The following is a 24,575-nucleotide window of genomic DNA, read 5'->3' on the forward strand; positions in this document are numbered from 1 at the left end:
TATTGATCATTTATTTAGTGGCTTTTTCCTCTCTCTCTTTTTTTTTATCAAAAGTGTATTTTATAAAAAAATATATATTCTACTTATCTCTTTAGAGAAAATATTAAATATACCATCAAACTATTAGAATAGTATTAATTTGCACTCAAACTGTTTTTTAAATAAATTTACCCCTAAATTATCTTAATTTATTAATAAAACATTATAAAATTGCATTGTCTCTTCCGGAAAAAAAATATATAAATTGAATGAAATGCCTTCAAAATAAAAATGATGAAAATCCTTAATTGAAAATTTTTGAATTTTTAAGAGTAAGATTGATATGAGATATTAAATATATAGTTGAAGATATTTTTGAAGTTTTTTCCTTTTTTATTTGTTCTAGTCTTTAAGAAAGAAAAAAAGAAAAATGAAAATAAATGAAAATAAACATTAAATTTATTGCACTTTATATTTAGGTGATTGCGAGAATAAAGTGGATAGAAAAATTACATTGCTAATCATTTTTTTTAAGGTGAAAATTAAGAAAAATCAAGGATAAATAAATTTTGCCAACATGGCTTAAATAACAAACTAAAAACTAAAAAAGAAACAAAAAAAAAGTTAATAAATTTATTTGGTAGGAATAAAGACAAATAAATCATTGAAGAATAGACATCGATGTGTAAGAAAAGATGAAACAAAAAGGCATATGCAGTCCATAACTTTCAGGGCCTTTTTGTTTTTGCGTTTCAAAAGTGTTTTTAAAAAAAATTAAATTTTTTTATTTTTATTTGTTTCAAATTAATATTTTTTGATGTTTTCAGATCATTTTGATATGCTGATGTCAAAAATAATTTTTAAAAAATAATAATAAAAAATTTAATGCATTTCTAAACAAAAAGCACTTTGAAAAGCAACCAGAATCACACTCTCAACCATTTTTTTAATGCATAAAGATATAGACTTGACAATTATCCATAAAACCTAATTAAAATTACAAATGAAAAAAAAGGATAGGATGGTAAAAGCATTGGTCGTAGCATACAAGGTATTAAAGAGATGTTTAAGATTGAGTTATAACTTGTTTTACATTAAAAAATAAAAAATAAAAAACCATTGCTTCAAATTAATTTTTTTTTAGTGTTTTTGGATAATTTTGATGAGTTGATATTAAAAATAATTTTTTTTTAAAATATATTATTTTGATGCATTTCCAAACGAAAAGGCACTTTGAAAAATAATTGTTATCACACTTACAAACACCCCTATAATGCGTTAGATATAAGCAATCGTTTTAGTTAAAAAAATATCTTAATTGTAACTATAAGTTGGCCACATTTTAATGTTGGCCCTTATTATTTCAATTTTTTATTATAATTTATAATTTTATTCTATTGTCATAATCCAATTTTGGGTCCACCCAAATTCATTTACAAAAAATACATGTTTTTATTCAAAAATCCAAAAGATATTTTTGGGATATGAGGATATAAGCTTTTAAACTGCAACTTATCAAAATGCTAGAAGAATAGTTAGATTGAGATATTTTAACAAGATGGGATGAAGAAAGACTTAAAAGAAAGAAAATTGATGTTGAAATCTAAACTTAACCAGAATTGAAAGAATTAATTAAGTTTAAGGATTTAAATTGTAATGACCTCAAATTTTAATATTTTATTTCTGAATGCATTAGAAAATTTAGTGTGAATTGTTTTTTATATTCTACCAAAATTTCGTCAAAGTCTCATTTGTATATAGTCTATACCAAGTTATCGACTACACTATCATAACACCATTCAGTCATCAATACATCTTAATATGTCATCAAATCAATATACTTCTTGATATAAGTTCTACTATCAGCAAGCATGTCAGTTATTCAATTTATATTTAACATAAATTATGTAAATAGAATTTAAATAAATTAAAGGATTCCAATTAGCATAATAATATATGAGATTTACAGCTTACTACATTTACATAGATTAAGATTCAATATATTACAATTTACACAAAAGACATGTCTTATGTTCATGCTACTAATATTCTATTTTATTACGTTACATGCCCTTAATAAAAGTACTACCCGAAATGACTACCAAGCAACTTGGGTGTACGAAGGTCCTGTTACAACATCAAATTCATAAACGTGTTAAAATATAAGGGAGTATTAATGAAATCCTAGTACAATGCATATAGTTAACTTATGTTAGATGTCTCATATACTTTTACAATTTCTTTATCGTTTCAATATGACCTCATTAATCTTAACCTTCAATAATCTCTTCAGGTATTCATGACTATCCCAATTTGGATATTACTAGTGTCAATTAACTCATTACTCAATTCAGATCGTCCTATTTACGAACACTATGACCTTTTCATTGCTTTCTTTTATAAACTCTTGGATGTCATTAGCCGAATCTTATCTTGTCAATGTTCCCGGCCATCCTGACTTGGATGCCATTAACCGGAGTTAATCTTATCAAATGTTCCCGCCCATCCAATTTGGATGCCATTAGCCGCAGCTAATCTGATCAAATGTTCCTGGCCATCTCGACTTGGATGCCATTAGCCGCAGTGATTAGTACTTAAAAGTGCATTTTTATCAAGGTTTTATATCATCATTTTGCACTTGAAGTATCAATAACTCCTTAACTAAAGCGTGTTTTATAATAACATATCTAATTATATAAGATACCTTTAATTTATGGTAAATGTTCATCTTAAATGCAGGCCTATCACATAAATGAAAGAATTGATTGATGAGTTGAAGTACTGAAATTGAAAGGACAAAAAGATGGCCAAAGAGATGCTGGTGCAATCCAAACTGGAACACAGTTCGGTAATTGGGTCATATCTGGAGCTATAGATCTTGGATTTAGGTCCATTTTATATGGATGGAAAGATAAGACATAGGCCTACAACTTTCATGTGGAGCCCAAGATTTAACAAGGCCATTTTCAAGTCCAAATTGTAGCAACAAAGAAGAAGTCCGAATCTGTCCTGCAGCCCAGACACTGTTCAGTGTTCAGCCCATATCTCGAGTTCTAGAAGTCCAAATGATCTCAAATTTTTACCCTGGAAAGATGAGACAATTTCCTAGAACTTTCATGATTCAAGTTTGTTCAAAGTATGACGTCATCAATGACGTTTTTGGCAGACAAGAAGATAAGAATTGTCACCAAGTCAAGATGTGGCCACCCACTCATCAATTAGTCAACAAATCAATAGTTCTGAATTTTGGCCTATAAAAGGAGGCATTTGCCATGTATTTAGGTATCTTGGTTTTCAGATCAAGATCATGCTCTTGCTCTCTCTTTATTTTGTAATGCTTAAGTTTTGCTTATATTAATCTCTTGCTTATGCTTTTCATTTCCTTTCCTTGTTTATTTATGTTTCTTTCTTTCATTATGTCTAGCTAAGTTAATTATGTCAAGGTGAAAAGGGTACACTAATGGTGTAAGAATAAGTATAATATAAACTTAACATGGACCTTAATGTTGGATACTAACATGCTTTATATTTGTTATCTTGTTCACTTTTAATACTTTGCTTGTTAAATGGTTAATCTAGATTTATGTTGTATAACACTTGGTACAACAAATACTTGGCACTTTCATAGCCCATACTGTATGGTATAACCGACACCTGAGCTATGAAAGGAACTTGATTTGTTGTTAACATAAGTTATAATCATGAATGCCTGACAACATTTACAAGTATTAGCATTAGTTGAATAAGATAGCTAATGTAATCATGTTAACAATTTATAATCTGATTGGAACCTCCTTGTGTGTGGTTTCCAATTGAATAATAAGGGTTTATACTATACTTGTTTGAAATACCATTAGTGGATCCTCTAACCTTGACATTTGTTGTTATCATTGTTTAATCCTACATTAATCTTCCATCTCAAAAGTTCTCATCAACTTCTTCCTCTTCTTCTTCACTATTATTATTATCATCATCATTATTATTGTTGTTGTTGTTGTTATTGTTGTTGTTATTGTTACTTTTGTATTATTGTTATCTATAATTTATACATTTAACCTCCCTGTGGTTCGACCCCGGTCTTGCCGGGTTATTTATTACTTCGACACTCCTGCACTTGGGAAAAGACATCAATCTTTTGGTCGTGTCAAGTTTTTGGCGCCGTTGCCGGGGAGGTAAATTCTTGTACAAATTATAGTATTTATTTTATTTTCTCTTTTCTCTTTTCTCTTTTCTTGTATCTAACTTTGTTTCTTTTGTTTTGTTTCTCTTTCTTTTGTTTTCTTCTTCCTTTTATTCTCTTCTTACACGTGCATGAGAGTGTGGTCACGTACATTAAGTGGTAGACTTTGTAGGGTATCCTCATCATTTTCAGAAAATATGGCTGAAGAAGATAACCAATCGCTTCATAATGAGAATAATGAGAATATTCGGGTTAGAACTCTTAGAGACCACATGAATCCCACAAGAACAAGTGCACCCTCATGCATAGTTTTTCCTCCTGATGCATCTCATTTTAATTTTAAGACAGGCATTATTCAACTTTTACCATCTTTTCATGGCTTAGATTTAGAAAATCCATACTTGCATTTAAGGGAATTTGAGGAGGTTTGCAACACGTATAATGACTCAAATTGTAGCATGAACACCATTAGATTGAAGCTTTTTCCTTTTTCATTAAAAGATAAAGCTAAAACATGGCTACAAAATTTGAGACCTGGATCCATTCGTGCTTGGGATGAAATGCAACAACAATTTTTAAAGAAGTTTTTTCCATCCCACAGAACAAACTCTTTCAAAAGACAAATCATTACTTTCTCTCAAAAACCAGGAGAAACATTTTATCAATGTTGGGATAGGTATCGAGACTTACTTAATACTTGCCCCCATCATGGTTTTGAAACATGGAGATTAGTTTCACATTTTTATGAAGGGTTAACTCCTAGAGATAGGCAAATGGTTGAATTGATGTGCAATGGAACTTTTGAGGATAAAGACCCCAATGAAGCAATGGAATACCTAGACTTGCTAGCTGAAAATGCGCAAAATTGGGACAATACAGGAACTTATGAGGCACCAAGTAAAACCCAACCTCATACATCTAGTGGAGGTATGTACAACCTTAGGGAAGATCATGACCTCCAAGCCAAGTTTTCATCTTTAGCTAGACAGGTTGAGGCACTAGAATTAAAAAAGAGTGGTCAACTAAAATCTGTTCAAGACATTGCATGTCAAATCTGTGAAACCAATGAACATTCAACCAATGACTGTCCAACCTTGCCTTCTTTTAAAGAATGTCTCCATGAACAAGCCCATGCATTAAACAATTTTCAAAGGCCCAACCATAACCCATATTCGCAAACATATAACCCTGGTTGGAGAAATCATCCAAATTTTAGTTGGAAGAGTGAGAACAATAATGCTCAAACTTCACAGCCACCGTTTCAAGCACATCATAATTTCCAAAATTCTCATGGATATGCACCTCCTTATGCTCCCCCTCATAGAAGAAATCTTGAGGAAACATTGCATGCATTTATGGAAAAGCAAGAGGCAATTAACACTCAACTTGCTCAAAGCATGACAGATTTTAAAGATACTCTTGCAAAGTTCACATCTGCTCTCAGTTTCCAAGAGAAAGGTAAGTTTCCTTCTCAACCACAACAAAATCCAAAGGGGCAATACAATGTAAATGCAAGTAGTTCTGGAAGCCAACACATGGATCAAGCCAAATCAGTCATCACTCTTCGTAGTGGTAAGGTTATTAAAAAACCCATTCTTGAACCTTGTGAGAATGATGATGAGTCAATCTCTGAGGGTAAGGAAGGGGTTGAATCTGATCATTGCAAAGAAAAGACTGATTCTCCGCCAGCACTTCCATTTCCTCATGCCATGACCAAACAAAGGAAAGTCAATCACAACTCTGAAATTTTTGAAACCTTCAAACAGGTAAGGATCAATATACCTTTGCTGGATGCTATTAAACAGGTTCCTTCTTATGCTAAATTTTTGAAAGATCTGTGCACTGTGAAGAGAAAACTGAATGTGAAAAAGAAAGCCTTTTTAGCCGAACAAGTAAGTGCCATTCTTCAGAACAATAATGCATTGAAATATAAAGACCCTGGTTGTCCTACAATTTCATGCTTTATTGGAGAACATAAAATTGAAAGAGCTTTACTTGATCTTGGAGCTAGTGTGAATTTACTTCCATATTCAGTTTTTCAAAGTCTCAATCTAGGTGAGTTAAAACCAACTTCTGTGACTCTTTTACTTGTCGATAGATCTGTAAAAGTGCCTAGAGGAATAGTTGAAGATGTGTTAGTACAAGTCGATAAATTCATTTATCCTGTGGATTTTATTGTCTTGGATACACAACCTGTTGAAGCATGTAATTCATTTCCTGTTATTTTAGGACGTCCATTTCTTGAAACTTCTAATGCATTGATTAATTGTAGGAATGGACTAATGAAGCTATCTTTTGGAAACATGACATTGGAGATGAATATTTTCAACATTTGCAAGCAACCTGGGGATGATAATGATTTACAGGAAGTGGACTTTACTGAAAAATTCGTTCATGATCAATTTCAAACCACTTCCAATAAAATTGAGATTGATGAATCTGATGATTTGCAAATGGTTTATTTTCAGGAAGAATTAAAGGCAAGTAATTGGAGACCACAAATTGAGGAATTGCCGCCACGATCAATTAAGCCAATACCTTCAAGTGTTCAACCACCAAAACCTGATTTGAAGCCGTTACCCCTCAATCTCAAATACTCATTTTTGGGAGAAAATGAAACTTTTCCGGTAATAATCTCTTCCAAACTTAATGCACAGCAAGAAGGTAAGTTATTACAAACTCTGAAAATGCACAAAAATGCATTAGGATGGACCATAGCTGACATAAAAGGAATTAGTCCTTTGATTTGCACTCACAGGATTTATTTGGAGGAAAATGCTAAACCCTCTAGAGAAATGCAACGAAGGCTTAATCCTAATATGAAAGAAGTAGTGAAAAATGAAGTCATTAAGCTTCTAGATAATGGAATCATTTATCCTATTTCTGACAGCAAATGGGTAAGTCCTACTCAAGTGGTACCTAAGAAGTCTGGAGTTACTGTGATAACAAATGAAAAAAATGAGTTAATTCCAACTAGGACTATTACTGGTTGGCGCATGTGCATTGATTATAGGAAACTTAATTCAATGACTAGAAAAGATCATTTTCCTTTACCTTTCATGGATCAAATTCTAGAAAGAGTTGCAGGTCATGAATTTTATTGTTTCCTAGATGGCTATTCAGGCTACAACCAAATTGAAATTGCATTAGAAGATCAAGAGAAAACTACTTTCACATGTCCATTTGGTACCTTTGCATATCGAAGAATGCCTTTCGGATTATGTAATGCACCAGCCACGTTTCAAAGATGCATGCTTAGTATATTCAGTGATATGGTTGAACGTTTTCTTGAGATTTTTATGGATGATTTTTCTGTTTTTGGTGATTCATTTGATGATTGTTTGACTAACTTAGAAAAGGTTTTGAGCAGGTGTGAAGAGAAGAATCTTGTACTGAATTGGGAAAAATGTCACTTTATGGTAACAGACGGCATTGTACTTGGTCACATTGTTTCATCAAAAGGAATTGAGGTTGATAAATCTAAAATCGAGTTAATTGCTAACTTGCCAACACCAAAATCTATTAAAGATGTTAGATCATTCTTAGGACATGCTGGTTTTTATAGAAGGTTCATCAAGGATTTTAGCGTAATATCTAAGCCCTTGAGTAACCTTCTGACAAAGGATAATATCTTTGAATGGACTGAACATTGTGAAGAAGCCTTTGTTAAACTTAAAAACCAGCTTACTTCTGCTCCAGTCATTCAACCTCCTGATTGGTCTTTACCTTTTGAAATAATGTGTGACGCTAGTGACTATGCCGTGGGTGCTGTCTTGGGACAAAGAAAAGATAAGAAACCCTATGTGATTTACTATGCAAGTAAAACTTTGAATAGTGCTCAAATGAATTACACCACCATTGAAAAAGAATTACTTGCAGTAGTATTTGCATGTGAAAAATTCAGGTCTTATCTTGTTGGCTCACCTGTTGTTGTTTTTAGTGATCATGCAGCATTGAAATATCTTCTTTCTAAGAAAGATTCTAAGGCTAGATTGGTTCGGTGGATTTTGTTACTTCAGGAATTTGATATCACAATCAAAGACAAGAAAGGCACCGAAAATGTTGTCGCCGATCATTTGTCAAGATTGACAACAGATTCAAAATCTGACATCACACCAATCGATGACTACTTTCCTGATGAATCTTTATTTTCTGTCTCTACGATGCCTTGGTTTGCTAATATTGTTAATTTTCTTGTTTCAGGACAATTGCCAGCTCATTGGAGTACCCAAGACAAAAGGAAGTTCTTGAACGAAGTAAAGAACTTTTATTGGGATGACCCTTATTTATTCAAATATTGTCCTGATCAAATATTTCGAAGATGCATTCCTGACAATGAGGTAAGTAGTGTCATTAAATTTTGTCATTCTGAGGCATGTGGGGGCCATTTCTCATCAAGAAAGACAACTGCAAAAATCTTACAATGCGGATTTTACTGGCCCACCATGTTCAAGGACTCACATGCATTCTGTAAGATTTGTGAAAATTGTCAAAAGTTGGGATCTATTTCAAAACGTCACATGATGCCTTTAAATCCTATTCTTGTCATTGAGATCTTTGACTGTTGGGGTATAGATTTCATGGGTCCATTTCCTTCATCATTTGGTTTCGTGTACATATTAGTCGCAGTAGATTATGTTTCAAAATGGATAGAGGCAATTCCAAGTCGAAACAATGATCACAAAACAGTGATAAAATTCTTGAAAGAAAATATCTTAAGTCGATTTGGAATCCCTCGAGCCATGATAAGTGATGGTGGAACACATTTCTGCAATAAGCCATTTGAGTCTTTAATGAAGAAATATGGAATCACTCACAAAGTTGCCACCCCTTATCACCCTCAGACTAGTGGACAGGTAGAGCTTGCTAATAGGGAGATCAAACAAATCTTGGAGAAAACAGTGAACCCTAATAGGAAAGACTGGTCTTTAAGACTTAATGATGCACTTTGGGCTTATCGAACTGCTTATAAAACATCATTAGGTATGTCACCTTATAGACTAGTCTATGGAAAACCTTGTCACTTGCCTGTGGAACTTGAACATAAAGCTTATTGGGCTATTAAAGCTTTTAATTCAAACCTTGATGATGCTGGTCAACTGCGAAAATTACAAATAAATGAGCTTGAGGAAATAAGAAATGATGCATATGAAAATTCAAGAATTCATAAAGCAAGAATCAAAGAGTTGCATGACAAGAAAATATTGAGAAAAACATTCAATGTTGGTCAAAAAGTCTTGCTTTATAATTCTCGACTCCATTTATTTCCTGGAAAACTAAGGTCAAGATGGAGTGGTCCTTTCATTGTGAAACATGTGTATCCATATGGGGCCTGTGATATCGAGAATCCAAAGAATGGCAATGTTTTCAAGGTAAATGGACATCGTTTGAAAGTCTACTTTGACAATTTTTCAGTTGAAAATGCCTCTATTGAATTGAGTGATCCTGTATATAAAGATTGATTCGTTTTCTCACATTGTTTTGTGTTTTGTTAGTTTCTCTCACCCCGGTCAAAAGGCGGATAACGGTACTCCGTGACTTTAGTCGGTTCTTTCAGTTTCCCATGATAACTGATATCTGTATATATTTGTGCAATTCTTTGCTCTTTCTCTCTTCTTTGAATCTTTTCTCCAATTCTCATTTCAAAATGGACACCACTCTTGAAAAATTGAAAAAGTATTTTCCCGCTCTGCCTCAGAATGCGATTACAAAAATTTACCGTGCTAGGTGTGCAAGATTGAAGTTGTTGATGAATCATGGAATTCCTGAAGATATTCGCTGGCTGATTGAAGCAAAGGTCCGATTATTAGGTGAGTCCTCCGATTCTTTCATTTCACACATGCCTGGAACAGGTAAAAGCACTTTTGCAAAGAAACGTCGTGCAAAACGACTGAAAGTCTGTCACCGATGTGCCAGATGGACTTGTAATGCAACATGTCGTTCTTTAGGAATGGTATCTATAAACCGTGAAGATAAAATACAATTCATTAAAGATGGCCTGAGTAAGGGGTCTTTAGATAATCTTTTGTTGACCCTTGAGACGCATCCTAGTGGAGATGTGCATCGTGCAATTCATGATTTATGGCCCCATTTTCATAAAGAACATGATAGACTTAGTCTTGGGAATCTGACTAAAAAAGACCCTGTTTGCCAGTTTTTAAGAAAACTGGATGGGAAGCCTATCCCCGACCCATAGAGGGCGTTTAAGCCGTTCTTGGACGTAAAACCAAGGGAAGATGTGAGCCACAATCACAACTACCTGTACATACACATGCTTTTTCAAAATAAATAAATAAATAAATAAAGAGAGAAAGAGTGTGAGACTCCAGCTGGCCTACATATAGGTGGTATGATTGCATCTTCAATTTCTCATCTATAAAATCTTCTCTTCCTTCCCCTCATTTCTACTTATCCCTTACATTAGACAGATATAGAAGTGTGTAGAAATGGCAGGTCCCTCAAGTTATCACATCAAAAATATTTGTGTTTTCGGTGGATCCAGTCCTGGGAAGGAAATAGCTTTTTTAGAAGCAGCAAATCATCTTGGTCAGGTACTAGCTGAGAAAAAGATTCATTTAGTGTATGGGGGAGGCAACCTTGGGTTAATGGGGGGGTGTGGCAATAGCTGCATTTTTAGGAGGTAGTCAAGTTTTGGGGGTCGTCCCCGAAGCTTTAACAAAAGGGGACATCATTGGAAGAACAATTGGAGAGGAACTACAGGTCTCCACAATGTTTGATCGAATGAATACAATGTTTAACCATGCTGATGCCTTCATTGCCTTACCAGGTGGTCTGGGCACATTGGAAGAGATCTTTCATATTTCCTCTTGGGCCCAACTTCACATTCACCATAAACCTATAGGTTTGCTCAATGTTAATGGTTTTTATGATACTTTGTTGTCTTTTCTTGATCAAGCTGTGGAACAGGAATTTCTAACATCTTCGGCACGACAAATCATAATCTCTGCTGCTACGGCTGAACAATTGATCGACAAACTACAATCTTTCACCCCTGTAATTGATCCTTCCATGAGTCGCATCAATTGGTCAACTACAGAAAGCCGTAAAAAGCTTAGATTGGATTTGAGCCTTCGTTTGTGAATCCTTGTGTCTTTTGGTTTTATTTCTAACATAGTATTTTGTTCTGTTATTTTTTATATTTGTTTAAGTGTGTTTCAGGTTTGTTAATGTTCGTTGTTTCAGGTGATGTCTTCTATACTCTATCTTTCTACCTTAGAACATTGAGGACAATGTCTCGTTTTGGTTGGGGGGAGAGGGTAGTAGTAATTAAAAAAAAAAAAAAAAAAAAACTAACCAACTAACTGTTTTTGTTTAAAAACCATTGGGTAAAACTGTTATTACTAGGATGGTAGAGTAAGGGGGAATGACTCTTGAGACGCATCTTAGTAAACATTTTCTAATGGTTATTTGCAATATTCATAACAAGGCCTATTAGAATACTTCTTGAAATATTCAGGTTTACAAACTCTCGCATTGCTATCACTTAATTCTGCTCATATACTCATTTAACAAGTATTCGTAAACCTTCATTTTCACACACACACTTTAACATATGATTGTGGGTTGCACATTGGATTATTACATTATTTACGTTCTTTTGTTAAAGGTAACAACTAAGGGATAGGGATAGTCTATAATTTGCAAAAAATAAAAAAAAAAGAAAAAAAAAAAGAAAGAAAAAAAAAGAAAAGAAAATGATGATAATAAAAACGTAGATAAGTTTGATTTCGTAGCCTCCCTAACCTAAGCAATTAAGCCCGAAGGGGTGTTTTAACACCTAATACCCTAAAGTCAACTGACTTGGGAGTTATTGGCCCAAAGCTTGTTACATGGGTTAAGGAGAAAAGCTTAAGGGAATCAAACATTGCACTATCTACGTATCAATATCTGCAACCCGAGTTACTAAGCTCGTAGGGGTGTCTCAACACCTAATGCCCTAAGATCAACTGGTCTGGGAATCATTAGCCGAAAGCTCGTTACATGGGTTAAAGATGCATTGTGTTTTATGTATAGATATTAAAAAAAAAAAGAGTAAAATAAAATAAAATAATCCCAACCCAAGGAAGTTAACCTTAAACATTAGAACAAAATATTGTTTTCTTCCAACAAAAGCCCCATCATCTATGTTTCATACATTGAGCACATAACAAGGAAGGTTTATTAATATTTTGTTTAAGAGGTATTGAGCAGATATATAAAATTTAATGAGAGTTTGTTTATCTGGATAGATTAATGGAAGTTGAATGATGAATGCCTTGCTTTGTGGATTTTGCAAATTGTTTTCTATTTTAACGCTTTAATTACTAGGGACTAGTAATAAGCTGGTTGGGGGGTGTGATTAGTACTTAAAAGTGCATTTTTATCAAGGTTTTATATCATCATTTTGCACTTGAAGTATCAATAACTCCTTAACTAAAGCGTGTTTTATAATAACATATCTAATTATATAAGATACCTTTAATTTATGGTAAATGTTCATCTTAAATGCAGGCCTATCACATAAATGAAAGAATTGATTGATGAGTTGAAGTACTGAAATTGAAAGGACAAAAAGATGGCCAAAGAGATGCTGGTGCAATCCAAACTGGAACACAGTTCGGTAATTGGGTCATATCTGGAGCTGTAGATCTTGGATTTAGGTCCATTTTATATGGATGGAAAGATAAGACATAGGCCTACAACTTTCATGTGGAGCCCAAGATTTAACAAGGCCGTTTTCAAGTCCATATTGTAGCAACAAAGAAGAAGTCCGAATCTGTCCTGCAGCCCAGACACTGTTCAGTGTTCAACCCATATCTCGAGTTCTAGAAGTCCAAATGATCTCAAATTTTTACCCTGGAAAGATGAGACAATTTCCTATAACTTTCATGATTCAAGTTTGTTCAAATTATGACGTCATCAATGACGTTTTTGGCAGACAAGAAGATAAGAATTGTCACCAAGTCAAGATGTGGCCACCCACTCATCAATTAGTCAACAAATCAATAGTTCCGAATTTTGGCCTATAAAAGGAGACATTTGCCATGTATTTAGGTATCTTGGTTTTCAGATCAAGATCAAGATCATGCTCTTGCTCTCTCTTTATTTTGTAATGCTTAAGTTTTGCTTATATTAATCTCTTGCTTATGCTTTTCATTTCCTTTCCTTGTTTATTTATGTTTCTTTCTTTCATTATGTCTAGCTAAGTTAATTATGTCAAGGTGAAAAGGGTACACTAATGGTGTAAGAATAAGTATAATATAAACTTAACATGGACCTTAATGTTGGATACTAACATGCTTTATATTTGTTATCTTGTTCACTTTTAATACTTTGCTTGTTAAATGGTTAATCTAGATTTATGTTGTATAACACTTGGTACAACAAATACTTGGCACTTTCATAGCCCATACTGTATGGTATAACCGACACCTGAGCTATGAAAGGAACTTGATTTGTTGTTAACATAAGTTATAATCATGAATGCCTGACAACATTTACAAGTATTAGCATTAGTTGAATAAGATAGCTAATGTAATCATGTTAACAATTTATAATCTGATTGGAACCTCCTTGTGTGTGGTTTCCAATTGAATAATAAGGGTTTATACTATACTTGTTTGAAATACCATTAGTGGATCCTCTAACCTTGACATTTGTTGTTATCATTGTTTAATCCTACATTAATCTTCCATCTCAAAAGTTCTCATCAACTTCTTCCTCTTCTTCTTCACTATTATTATTATCATCATCATTATTATTGTTGTTGTTGTTGTTATTGTTGTTGTTATTGTTACTTTTGTATTATTGTTATCTATAATTTATACATTTAACCTCCCTGTGGTTCGACCCCGGTCTTGCCGGGTTATTTATTACTTCGACACTCCTGCACTTGGGAAAAGACATCAATCTTTTGGTCGTGTCACGCAGCTAATCTGAGCAAATGTTCCCGCCCATCCCGACTTGGATGCCAGCTAATCTGAGCAAATATTCTCGGGCATCCGACTTGGATGCCATTAGCCGCAGCTAATCTGATCAAATGTTCTCGGCTATCCCGACTTGGATGCCATTAGCTGAAGCTAATCTTATCAAATATTCCCGCCCATCCAACTTGGATGCCATTAGCCGCAGCTAATCTAATCAAATGTTCCCGGCCATCTCGACTTGGATGCCATTAGCCGAAGCTAATCTTATCAAATATTTCATGTTTGCAATTTGCTTCCTTAATGATTGATATTTTGATGATGAAGTATCAGCTTCACCAATTCCATAGTCATTAATCTTTCGGCGACTAAATATTATCACTTTAACTTTAGTTTCCCTCCTCCGGAAACTAAACATCCCACCATATCATTTCCTTAGTTACTGATGCAACCATATTATTTAATAGTTTCACCCACATTTAACTAGATTTTGCCTATGTTTTATATATAAAATGCCTTGATATTCTTTATTTTATGTTTTGAAGGCACTTTTGGATGAAAGATGCAAAAAGGAGTAAATTGGAGATAATTGGCAGATTTGACCTTCAGTCGATGTTTTGTGCAGAGCATGAGCTCTAGAGGTTGAAATGAAGTTAGTCCAGTGGCATTAAAAAGCTAACATCCATACCTTTCTGTATATCTGAGGCAAGAAAATAAAATAAGAAAGAGCATGGAAATCGCAGCCTTCAAAGTCAAATCTTGCAATCTGCTAATGTTGACATTCAGCCATTCCGACTTAAATATCTAGAGCTACAGAAGTTCAATTGATGCAAACTCAATTATTTTGGATTCCTGACTCAAAGGCCTATAAATGCTCCAAATTTTAGCCAAAAAAGATTTCATATGAGGGAGATATGATTTTTCAATGATGACAACTGAATTCTACCAGCAAACAGGTTTCGTGAAGAAACGAGTCCAAATTACGTTCCGAAGCATCTAAACCGATATCCAAGTTTTTATTTCAGCAATTTAGCTACTCTAAGTCAAAGCTTGAAGATTTCATGCAATGCTATTTCTCCTTTTTTAGTAAAATAGTTATTGAAGTACTTAAATGTAAACAGTCTACTTAAGGGAGGACTATTTTGTAAAATAGAGACTAGAGTTTCCTAGGATATAAAAAGAATGAGAGAAGAGAAGGGGGGCAACCAACCAAGAGGAGAAAAACACCCCCATCCTCTAAGAAACTCGAAATTATGCATTCATCCTTTTTTTTTATTAGTTGTTTAACAAACATGTAAGACTAAACACTTTTTGTTGGTTGTATGGACATGGAAACCTTTGGATTTCAAGAACTGTGAGATTTATTTTACCTTTTCTTTTCAGTTTATATGATGAATATGTTTGTTTTCCTACGCTTATTTTTTCTATGATTGTTTATTTTAATTGCTAGAGCGAACTCTAAGTTATTATTGTAGACAATCTATTGCTAAGTTTGATATCAAAATCGGAGTTGTGATATATGAACTTGTAAAGCAACTGAGTTTAATAATTGTGGCGGATCTATGTTATTAATCTTAGGGAGAACATTCAATCAAATCAAATATAGACTACTGACAGTTATGTTTTCTTGATTAATCAACTTATCTAGTTCTTAAGGCTGCCATTGAATTAAATTACTAGTGTGGACATTGTGGTTGTTTGATGGTTAGAGTTAGTTATACGGCGGATCTGTTAACTAACCAATGTTAAGAAGAGATAAATATTCATAATATAAATTAATGTTCGTTTCAATGATCAGTTCTGATTTCTTCCACAGAGAGCTAGATCTGGAAATTAAGCTAGGTAACAAAAAAAAAACTCAAAAGAAATTAAAATAACAATAACTTGGTTGAAAATGATTGGTGGATTTATTTTCCAAGATAAAAAAGTGTAAATAGATTTTAAATGACAAGAAAAAGTAAGTCTTGGTCCAAATCAATTTTAATGGTGATGTATTGGTGATTCCTTCAACATATATAAGATAACTCAACCTAATATCAACGATGGTGATATTAGATCGGAAGTTTAAAAAGATGAAGATTGATTATTGCTTAAGAATGAACAAGTATTTTCATATTAAGTAAAACATTGAATCAAGCAATCTCTATACCAAAACTAAGGTTTGTGCATAAAAATTCAAGATTATAACATTACCTAAATGATTTCTAAAATTTCTTTGCAATAATAAAACATTCATGAAGAAAATGAAAAGATAGACATTAAGATTCATTCATATCTTAAAGAACTCACCTCAACCACCATCATCCTTGATTTGGATCTAAGAAGAAGATTAGCCAACCATGATTATATATAATAACACTTTAATAAACATAAAATAACTTGAATCAAACTGAAATAATGAGTTTTACAAGCTAAAGAACCGAAATCTATAAAGAAGAACACAACATAATTTCAGTAAAAATTCAGACACAAATCTGATTCTAACTTTGGACAGCAATTTGACCCTCTTAGAAGCCTCCCTTGGAGATGTCTATTAGAGATACATTTATAGGCCATTCTGTTAGCTTTCCAGATCATTAAAGAACAGATCATTTGGACATATAAGTCAAAAGTTATGGGCAAAACACCGAAAGGTGTTCTGGAAAATCAAATCAGGCCAGCTTGGAGAACACTTTGGTACACGTTTTTCTTCCTCCTTTGTGAGCTGTCTCTTTCTTCTTTTTGACCCAAAATAATGTGACAATGTCCCCTCCAGCTTTCCATCCATGTGCTTGCCCTCTTAGGTCAATGAATTACCCAAAATAAATCAAATGTTATTTGTTGCGTGGACATGTAAGATCATGGATTGTGTTTGGGCTGATTTGGAGCTGATTTGGAGCTGATTTGAGGCTGATTTGGGGCTGAATTTAAGCATCATATAAGGATACAAATGTACCTATTATTTGGGCTAAGATTGACATTAAAACCTTGAGTGTTTGATGGTTGAAGTTTGCACACAACATAAGGCAAGTTTGGGCTTGAAATAGATCATATGATATTCTTTTCTAGAATTGGAATAGAATTGATTTTTTGGGCAAATTTGGAGCACTTATTTGAACCAAGATTTGCTTCAATCTTCAACTAAATTTCTCTTCAATTCTTTGTTCTGAATTCCGACGTTGAATTTTTTGAAATAATTCATTTAAGCTCCAAAAACCTATCGAAACATTAAAAGAAACTTCATTACTAAAAAGCACATCAATTATTATAAAAAACCCAAATAAAAACAATAAATACATATGTAAAATAAAAGACTTAATGATACTTTTGATGCACAATCACACCCCCCAACTTAGATTTTGCTAATCCTCAAGCAAAACAAAACATAAAACCTTTGAAATAAAAAGAATAATAATAACATAATTAGGCTCGACTCATCACACTTAAAGGACCTATCATGCAAACATTGGTATCTTTAACTTAGTGTACACAATAACGAATAAAGAAAAATAAGCATACTCACATTCTCTAAATCAAACATCCATACAAAATTCCAAATTCAATCGTATTTATCATACAACCAACATAATTGATTCATGCGAAAACTCAACTTGTAATCTTCCCTTCTCACTACTACAAACAAGGTAGCAAACTAGAGAAATATAAATATATATATATATATATATATATATATATACACTTTCTTTTCTTTTCTTTTTCTCTTTTTTTTGATGATATTATTTATTCTTTTTCTTTAAGTGGTCACTTCCCTTTTGACGCGAATACAAACATTTGTGATGAATGCACCCGGTTACTTACAAAGTCACAAACTTAAAGTGCTTTGTATACTCATATTTCAAGCTGCCGTTTAACGTAAAGATAAACATTTGTGATGAATACCCCTAGTTACCGAGCAACTCAAAACATTGGAGTAGATAGAACTTTGTACACATTTATGTAATAATGATTACTCTATTTACTTAAATCTTGTTTAGGACTAGATCAAAAGGGATGATCACAAGTAAAGCATCACATTCATCTTTCATGCATAATCACACAACTCACACAACTTTTACAAGGAAAGATGTACTTCAATAATCTTTAAAAAAAAAGTATGCTATATCTTGCTTTATAATATATTATCTATCTCAAATTAAAGCATGCAATGTTCAACACAATAATGAATCAAAAAATGTAATGTTGATCCTAAACAAGTCTCATTCACATACAAATGCAAGTTTTTTTTTCGAACAAGCATGGTCATCTCAAGTATTCAACATAATCAAATATCTAAAATTAAGTTTTACATTATCCTCAATGTAAAAAAAAAAAGGAAGAGAAGAAAAGTATAAAGATTAGAAAATTGTTACTCCCCTTTTTTTCAAGGATGAATGTCTGATTGAATTGGATATGAGCTGACTTCTTGCTTGATTTTTTTAACCTGCATATCACAACTAAAAGAAAACATCAAATTTTGTTTTTTTGAAAATAAAGAACCTCACACCCCCCAACTTAAAATAATGCATTGTCCCTAATGCATGAACAAGAAAATATAAGAGATGAAAGAAAGAGAAAAAAAATAAAAATGAAAATGACAAAAATAAAAATAAAAATGAAAATGACAAAAATAAAACTCATTACTTCTGATACTATAATGGTATTGGATCTTCAAGATCCAATGTTTCAACTTCAGCCACAAAGTTTTCAAGATAAGGTTTCAATCGATGACCATTTACTTTGAAAATATTTCCATTCTTAGGATTTTCTACCTCAAATGCACCATGCTTAGATATGGATTTAATCACAAATGGACCAATCCATTTTGTCCTCAACTTCCCAGGAAAGAGATGTAATCGTGAATTATACAAGAGAACCTTTTGACCAACATGAAAGGATTTTCTAAAAATATGTTTATCATGCAAAGCTTTCATCTTATGTTTTGAAATTTTTGCATTTTCAAATGCATCATTTCTCAGCTCCTCTAATTCATCCAATTGAAGCTTTCTATTTTTGCCAACCTCGTTTTCATTATCATTGAATTGCCAGATGGCCCAATATACACGGTGCTCAATCTCAACAGGGAGATGGCAAGGCTTTCCATAAACTAGCCTATGAGGAGACATTCTTAAAGAGGTCTTGTAAGCAATGCGATATGCCTACAAAGCATCAACTAGTCGTAGGGACCAATCTTTACGGTTTGGATTGACTGTTTTCTCTAAAATGTTCTTGATCTCCCTATTTGCCAACTCAGCCTGGCCATTAGTCTGTGGGTGATAGGGGGTACTGACCTTGTGAATTACACCATATTTTCTCATCAAAATCCCAATGGGCTTGTTACAAAAATCTTTTCCCCCATCACTAATCATAGCACGGGGCATGCCAAAATGAGAGAAAATATTTTCTTTCAAGAATTTGACCACAACTCGATGGTCATTGGTTCGAGATGTAATGGCCTCCACCCATTTAGACACATAATCAACAGTTACAAGGATGAATTGGTTACCAAATGAACTCGGAAAAGGTCCCATGAAATGAATCCCCCAACAATCAAATATTTCCAAAACAAGAATGAGGTTTAGGGGCATCATGTTACGCCTAGTAAGGTTACCTAGTTGTTAGCATCTGCAACACAGAAGGCATGGACATCTTTAAACATGGTGGGCCAATAAAAATAACACTGCAAGACCTTAGCAGTGGTTTTCTTATAAGAGAAATGCCCACCACAAGCTAATGCATAACAAAAATTAATGACACTTGGAATTTCATGATCAGGGATGCACCGCCTAACAATTTGGTCAAGGCAGTATTTAATTAGGTAGGGGTCATCCCAAAAAAAGATACGCACGTTGCGCAAGAATTTTTGTTTGTCAAGTTTAGACCAATGAGAAGGAATCTGACATGTGGCTAGGTAATTTGCTATGTCAGCATACCATGGAGAGCCAATGTAGGAAACAGTACCTGCACAAAATAAATTTTCATCAGCAAAGAATTCATTTATTGGAGATTCATCAATTATGGTCTCATAGCTTGAAAGACGGGACAAATGATCAGCCACTACATTCTCTACTCCCTTTTTATCTCGAATTTCAAGGTTAAACTCTTGGAGTAGGAGGATCCATCGAATCAAACGTGGCTTGGCATCTTGTTTTGTGAGCAAGTATTTCAATGCTGCATGATCAGTTAAAACAAGAACAAGAGATCCGACCAAATAAGACCTAAACTTGTCTAATGCAAAGACCACAGCTAAGAGTTCTTTTTCAGTTGTAGTGTAATTCAATTGAGCATCATTCAAAGTCTTGCTAGCATAATAAATGACATGAGGCTTCTTATCTTTTCTCTGTCCTAAAACAACCCCATCCATAAAATCACTAGCATCACACATCAGTTCAAATGGTAAAGACCAATCAGGAGCTTGCATGATTGGTGCAGTGGTCAACAACCCTTTAAGCTTTTCAAAAGCTTCTTGACATTTTGATGTCCAATCAAATTAAACATCTTGTGACAACAAGTTACACAATGGTTTGGCAATGGTACTAAAAGAATGAATGAATCTTCGGTAAAAACCAGCGTGTCCTAAAAAGGATCTCACATCTTTCACAGTCCTAGGGGTAGGTAATTTTTGAATGACTTTAACCTTTGACTTATCTACCTCTATCCCTTTTAAAGAGACAATGTGACCTAAGACAATTCCATGTGTCACCATAAAATGACACTTCTCCCAATTAAGTATAAGATTGCTCTCTTCACACCTTTCAAGAACTTTTTCTAAATGCATTAGACACAACTCATAAGAATCCCCATAAACTGAAAAATCATCCATGAAAACTTCCAAAACATTTTCCACCATGTCACTAAAGACACTCATCATACACCTTTGAAAAGTGGCTGGTGCATTACACAAGCCAAAAGGCATTCTTCTATAAGTATAGGTACTAAAAGGACAAGTGAAAGTGGTTTTTTCTTGTTCTTCTAAAGAAATCTCAATTTGGTTGTAACCTGAGTATCCATCAAGAAAACAATAAAAAGCTCTTCCGGCTACTCTTTCAAGCACTTGGTCTAAAAATGGAAGCGGAAAATGGTCCTTCCTAGTCACCATGTTCAACTTACGATAGTCAATGCACATACACCATCCAGTTTGGATTCTAGTTGGTACTAGCTCATTATTTTCATTCTTCACTACCGTGACTCCAGATTTTTTAGGGACAACTTGGGTTGGACTAACCCATTTTGAGTTTGCAATAGGGTAAATGATACCTGCATCAAGTAGCTTAAGCACTTCACCTCTCACTACTTCCTTCATGTTTGGGTTCAATCGTCTTTGCATTTGCCTCACAGATTTAGCCTTTTCTTCAAGATAGATTCTATGTGTACATAAAAGAGGGCTAATTCCTTTCAAGTCAGTAATTGTCCACCCAATTGCTTTCTTGTGTTTTCTCACCATTCTCAAAAGTTCTTGTTCCTGCTCTATGGTAAGTTTTGATGAAATCATAATAGGATATGATTCATCTTCCCCTAGAAATGCATACTTAAGATCACTCGGTAAATGCTTCCTTTCTGGTTTATAAGGTTGGACAAGAGATGCCTCAACTTTCACTTGGGGTGAAATCAAAGACTCAAACGATGGGGTCCATTGACCTATTGATATAATAGGCATTGGATCTAGATAAGTCTCGAGTTCTCTTACTTCCTTATCAACACATTCCAAAGAACAAAATCTTTCATCATGAATTAAAGTTCTCTCCAATTGATCCTTGATCCACTCTCTCTCAAAGTGTTCTTGACAAACTGTTTGGATCAAATCTACCTCTCTAATGTCCTCATGTTCACCAATTTGTTTAGAGACATTGAATATGTTCATCTCCACAGTCATGTTCCCAAAAGACAATTTCATCACCTCATTCCTATAATTGATTAAAGCATTGGATGTAGCTAGGAAAGGTCTACTTAAGATGACTGGGATGGGAGCATTAGAACCTTGAATAGGTGCGGTGTCCAACACTACAAAATCAACATGAAAGTATAATTTATCTACTTGGACCAACACATCCTCAACAATACCCCTGGGAATCTTGATTGACCTATCAGCTAATTGAAGGGTGATTCGAGTAGGCTTGATTTCTCCTAAACCTAATTGTTCATAAACAGTGTAGGGTATTAAATTCACACTTGCTCCTAAATCCAACAAAGCTTGGTCTATCTTATGACTTCCAATAATGCATGAAATGGTAGGACAACCAGAATCTTTGTATTTGGGAGGGGTCTTAAACTGGATGATGGCACTAGCATGTTCAGTTAGAAAGGCTCTTTCTTTCACATTCAATCTCCTTTTAACTGTACATAAGTCCTTCAGGAACTTTGCATAAGAGGGGACTTGTTTAATTGCATCAAGGAGTGGAATGTTGACTTTCACTTGTTTGAACAATTCATAGATTTTCGAGTTTATAAGATCATGTTTAGGTTTCCCTAACCTTTGTGGAAATGGTGCTCTAGGAACAAATTCTAAATCACTCACTTTGACTCCAATTTTTCTTGAATCATCTCCTTTCTCACTCATCTCTTTCTCATTTATCTCACCTTCTTTGTCACTCAAGCTTTCATTTGTCACTTGTGTTTTGATTTCCTCTTCACTTTCCCTAGATTCCTCCTCCATAATACCTTTAGGAATCCCAAAACCTATAGCTTTGTCAACAATCTTTCCACTTCTAAGGGTAGTGATGGCTTGGACTTGTTCATGGTTTGAAGGTTCACTAGATGAGGATTCACTCATGTGTACCTGACCTCTAGGATTTGGCATTGGTTGAGCTGGGATCTTTCCCTTCTCTTGAATGCTTAGTGATTGAGTCAACTTGGTTAGTTGACTTCGAATGTCATCTAAGGTCCTATTGGTCTGGTCTTGAAATTTGTAAGCTTGGTTGTTGATTCCTCCTTGCGTTTGCATGAATTGTTGAAGAGTATCCTCTAGGGATCTCTTATGAGGTGGTTGGTACGTGTTATGTGTGGGAACATGAAATGGTTGGGGTGGAGGTTGAAATGTTTGAGGTATTGAAGGGCCCTCATTTCTCCATCCAAAATTTGGGTGGTTCCTCCATCCAGGATTGTAGGTCTTAGAGTAGGGATTGCCTACTTATTTTGAAAATGGCTTTCTAACATTACTTGAATCAGAAGTTTGGCCATATAGCACTTCCTTGAAGGCTGGAATGGTAGGACACTCAGTTGTCCTATGCCCTTTGCTCTCACAAACAACACTGCTTTCCTCTTGTTGTTCACTCATGACATGCACTTTTTTAATCTCAAGAGACTCTACTTTCCTAGCCAATGAGGCTAATCTAGTATTAAGGTCATCAGTCTTTTTCAATTGGAACTTCCCACTTGAATGAGAAATGGTGTTTCTAGACTCAACATGAAGTGGGAGAAAAGTCTCCCATTGCTTTGTGTTTTTAGCCAATTGATCAAAGAAGTCAAAGGCTTCACTTGGTTCTTTGTTATAAAACTCACCATTACACATGGTTGACACTAGCTTTTTAAAATCTGTGGTAAGAGAGTCGTAGAAGAAACTCACTAACCTCCACATCTCAAAACCATGGTGGGGGCATGCATTTAACAAGTTTTTGAACCTTTCCCAAGCTTGGTGAAATGACTCATTTGGACTACAAGAAAAATTCATCATTTGACGTTGTAAGGCTGTCGTCCTATGAGTGGGGAAGTATTTTTTCAAAAATTCAGCTTGCATTTCTCTCCATGTACCTATAGACCTAGGACGCAAAGAGTTTAGCCAAAGCTTGGCTTTATCCTTTAGAGAGAATGGGAACAATTTAAGCTGAATGGTTTCCTCGGTGCATGTTCTATCAATAAAGGTATTACATACCTCTTCAAAGTCCTTAATATGTATGTATGGATTTTCAGAATCCATACCGTGAAATGTGGAAAGAAGTTGAATCATGCCCGGTTTCAAATTGAAAGCTTGTTGGTTAAGAGGTAAGATAATACACAAAGGTGTACTTTGTCTAACTGGGTGAAGATACTCCCTAAGAGTTTGAAAATTAGGTTGATCATTGAATTATGGAGGTCCATTACCTTGAACACTCCCTTCACCCTCTACATCTTCAACATTAGCCATGATGAAAAATAATATAACAATTATATGAATATGAAAGAAAAAGAAAAAGAAAAAGAAGATTGCAAATAAAAGTAAATGAAACGTAAAAGTTAAAGTAATAGCACAAAAATAAAAATACAACCAATTAAGAAATTCACACTCCAACTAATAAGCAATAATAACAACAATAAAAATTAAAAGATAATTATAACAAGCATGAATAAAAAGGCGGTAATACCAGCCAAGCACTTCAAATAATAAATATAAGAAAAATAAAAACAATAAAATAAAATAAAATAAAATCAACAAAAGGCGGTAATACCGGCCAAGCACTTCAGACAATAAATATAAGAAAAATAATAACAACAAAATAAAATAAAATAAACAAGAGGCGGTAAAACCAACCTTATAATATAAA

At 34.0% G+C, this 24,575-nt stretch overlaps 1 pseudogene; it reads right to left on the minus strand.

Annotated features, from left to right (window-relative positions):
• LOC133676565 (uncharacterized) overlaps window positions 1-23,572 on the minus strand; it is an 82,901-nt pseudogene extending 59,329 nt beyond the window's left edge.
• Window positions 23,573-24,575: the final 1,003 nt, after the last annotated feature.

The sequence above is a fragment of the Populus nigra genome, chromosome 17, assembly GCF_951802175.1.
Source record: "Populus nigra chromosome 17, ddPopNigr1.1, whole genome shotgun sequence".
NCBI classification, from domain to species: domain Eukaryota; kingdom Viridiplantae; phylum Streptophyta; class Magnoliopsida; order Malpighiales; family Salicaceae; genus Populus; species Populus nigra.